Here is a 3,865-nt window from a genome sequence, read left to right as displayed (position 1 = left end):
CGTTGGCGTCGATAGTTATTGAAAAAACGTTACGGGAGCCGCCGACGCCTGCCGTCATAACCCTGAACCCTAAACGCATCCATGCCATCTCCACGAAGTCACCGTCGCCGCCCAAACAGGCCGCCACGTGTGCCCCGGCGCCGTTGCCGCTGCCGCCACGTTCCTTTCCCGTCGCCCAGATGGCCGCCCACCCGTGATCTTCGTCGCCGCCTTCCTTCGCGGACTCCGCTTGCTACAACCGGCCATCGTCCTCACGCCGTCGACACCTGCCTCGGCCGGCCAGCAACGTCATGTCGTCAGCGCATTCCTCATCGGACAAAATGGATCCAACTGACATCCTCGCCGCCGTGCAAGAGGTTGGTTTGCGACGTCGTTGTGCTTGATGAAATTATTTTAGGGATGATGTTACACGGTGTTCATTGATCTTAGAATTTTTTTTAAGCATGTATAGTTAGAGGAGGAGGGCGATTATGATGGCGATGATTACGGCAAGGACAACAGAACCTCGTCACTGAATATGGATGAACCTACTGAGGAGAACTACATGAGTTTGGATGAATCTTATAGTGGCAATGTAAGTGTGATTAATGTTGATAAAAACAATAAATTTGATAAACCGCATGGACAATTGCATGTTTTTTGCATCATGCAGCGACATGGCGATGATGATGATATGGATATAGATGATTCATTTGCTGAAAGTGCACTCCGGGTATGTTTTAATAAAATAGGAGAAGAAATGACAAAATAACCATATGAGCGCTTACATGTATTTTTTTGAAATGTGCGCAGATGGACGAGGACGGGGACTTTGTGAGGAATATTGTGGACGATGAAAGTGACAAATCACACGTTGATGCATGTCATGATGACAGCTCCAGCAAAGTAAGTTTTGAAACTTACATACATTACATATTAAAATAATAACTGAGTGGCATACATGGTTTCATGCATTAATTTACAGGGAGATGTAGATGGTCCAAGCGGGAAGGATGAGCATGTTGGTGATGATCTGTTTAATTTTGACATCGGATTTGATGAATATCAGCAAGAATAATTGGACATGCATTGGAAGGTCATGAGGAAGATGTTCAAGTCACTAGGAGAGGCTTACATTTTCTATAACCAGTATGCTTACGAGCGTGGTTTCAGCGTAAGAAAGGACTCGCTGAAATATTTGAAAGGTCCTGAGCGAACTATGCGCTTGAGACAGTATTTGTGTGCGAGAGCTCGGAAACGACAGGCAAAACTTTGTACAATGGAAGGTAGGACCCGCAGGCTCAGAGGGGAGACTCGTTGCTTCTGCAATGTGCATATAACTTCGAAACTTGATAAAGAGCGTGACGTTTGGTATGTCAGCAGTTTCAGTGATGATCACAGTGACGTTCTAGCTAGACCGGATGAAGTCACATTTCTTCGGTCGCATAATCAGATAAAAGAATATCAGAAAGCTGAGATCTTAACTATGGAAGGTGCTGGAATCAAGAAACATATGATTTATGATAATGTCGTCAGTAGGTACGGGTCATATGCAAAGGCTGGTTTTGGGAGGAAGAAGCTTTATAACATTTGTTATAGAGAAAAAGTGAAGTTGCTTGCACAAGGTGATGCAGACACTGCCATTGGGATCATGATGACCAGAAGAGAGAGGGATCCAGATTTCTTCTTTGAGCACACCGTCGATGATGAAGGAAGGCTGAAAAACCTATTCTGGTGTGATTCTCAATCACGTCGAGACTATGTTGACTATGATGATGTGACCATCTTCGACAGCACATACATGATGAATAGGTATGGCATGCCATTTATACCTTTTGTCGCTCTGAACAACCACCGTTGCACCACGGTATTCTGTTGTGCTCTTGTGTCTGACGAGACGGAAGATAAATATGTCTGACTGCTTCAGACGTTTTTGAGGGCTCACTGTCAGAAGTGGCCCAGGTCAGTAGTTACTGATGGAGATGCAGCTATGATTAAGGCCATCAGAAAGGTACTTTCAGAGGTTTGGCATCGTCTTTGCTCGTGGCATATTGAGAAGAACATGCAGAAACACCTTCATCATAAGTCTCTAAAGGAGTTCATGTCTCTACTTTATTATGACACTTCAAAAAAAAGTATTTGAGGAGAGATGGGCAGCGTTTACCGCCAAATGGCAATTGGAGAAAATAAAGACATGGTTACGTAGGATGTACAAGAAGAAAAGGCTTTGGGCTGCATCATATCTGTCTGGTGGGTTTTTCCTAGGTATGCGAAGTAACCAGCGAAGTGAGAGTCTGAATTCATGCCTTCACTTGCATCTAGACTCCGGTATGACTATTGTTGATATGATTGTGCACTATGAGAACTGCATAGTTCGTCCTCGTGAGAACGAGGCGCATGACGATTACACAAACTCACAGACAGTCCCAGTACCAGTATTGGACGAGTGTAAAGATATTGAGAAATCAGCTGCCCGTGAGTTCATTGCGGCAAACTTTTATATCCTACAGGAAGATATGAAGAAGGCATGGGAGCTTGAGGTCCTTGAGAGACTGAGAGGAGCAGACACTCACAGATTCATACTGATATGGAAGGAAAATAGGGATATCAGATTCACTGTGGACTACACCCCAGGTAACTCCGAAGAAACCGTGAAGTGCAGTTGCAGAAGTATGGATCACAAAGGACTTCCTTGCAAACATATTCTTCATGTTCTGATTCAGCTACACTTACGTGAGATACCTAAGTGTTTAGTATTGCGGAGGTTGAGCCAAGTTGCAAGGGGTGGACTTCCCATGAAGCACACTAGCAATCTGTTTGCGTGGGGATGGACAGGTGCAGGGGACAAAGCTAGGTACAACGAGTTGACTATCTTATCTGCCGAAGCAACTCATAAAGCATGCCATAAAGCATTTTTATTCGACAAGTTGAAGGCGGCTCTAAGGCACATAATAGATAATGATTACACTGAGGAGGATGTGCCTGGTGCGGAGAAAAAGTTTGTGAACAACGATGCATTTGAGCCTAATCAAGATCATGTTTTGGTTCGTGATCCCGCAAAAGTTAACACCAAAGGCGCACCAAAACAAAATGTTGCCGCGGTAAGGATGGTCCTGATGTCACTAAAAATGGGTGACCTAAAGTTTTTGATGAGAAAAGCAAACATCAATGTGGCCAGTGCGGTCTTACTGGTCATTATAAGTCCACGTGCCCTCAAAATCCTAAGTACGATTTTCGTATGTTCATGTAAATCTTATTGTTCAAACCAAATTTATTTGTTTATTGTGAATTAACACATATCTTACTGTTTTGGTATGTAGGAACTTTGCTTGAATTCTGGAGTATGGAAGATTGCTTCGCTCTTTGATTGAAGACAATTTTTTGATGGATTGCTTCTATCTATGAGATCTTTTTTAATTGTTAGATTATGATATATGAGACTTATTTTACTTTGTTGATGTCAGACTTTGTTGATGTCAGACTATTTGCTAAGATACCCACATAAGTATTTGTTGATGACAGACTATGTCATGCAAGAAGTATTTTTACTCTGTTTATTTTGATGTGTTCATTATGCACTGTAGTGCCGTCGTTGTTTACTGTTGTTTTTCTGCACTATCACCGTCGCTTATAACACCGTCGTTTTTAGCCTTTAAAAAAACAGCCCGACAAGTGCGTCGGCCAGTCTGACATTACACAGACTGGACCGACGGCACTGCCTCACAGGGCAGTGTCGGACGGCGGTAGCATGAAGAGTTAATCAGAGGAGTTCCATTGCCTCTGTGGCGCCGGGTATATAAGCAGGTCGTCGCGCGCTCCGTCGGGCGAGGTGGGACTAAAAATTTCCCGTCGCCCCGCGAGGTACTTGGGCCGTCGTCTGTCCAGC

The 3,865-nt window shown here is 44.0% G+C and overlaps 1 pseudogene; it reads left to right on the top strand.

The window, feature by feature from the left end:
- Positions 1 to 290: 290 nt before the first annotated feature.
- Positions 291 to 3,350, top strand: LOC125519082 (protein FAR1-RELATED SEQUENCE 5-like; annotated as a pseudogene).
- The last annotated feature ends 515 nt before the right edge of the window (positions 3,351 to 3,865 follow it).

The sequence above is a fragment of the Triticum urartu genome, chromosome 7A (genome assembly GCF_056163025.1).
Source record: "Triticum urartu cultivar PI428250 chromosome 7A, HENAU_Tu73, whole genome shotgun sequence".
In the NCBI taxonomy this organism is placed as follows: domain Eukaryota; kingdom Viridiplantae; phylum Streptophyta; class Magnoliopsida; order Poales; family Poaceae; genus Triticum; species Triticum urartu.
This window is presented reverse-complemented; position numbering and strand designations above follow the sequence as displayed.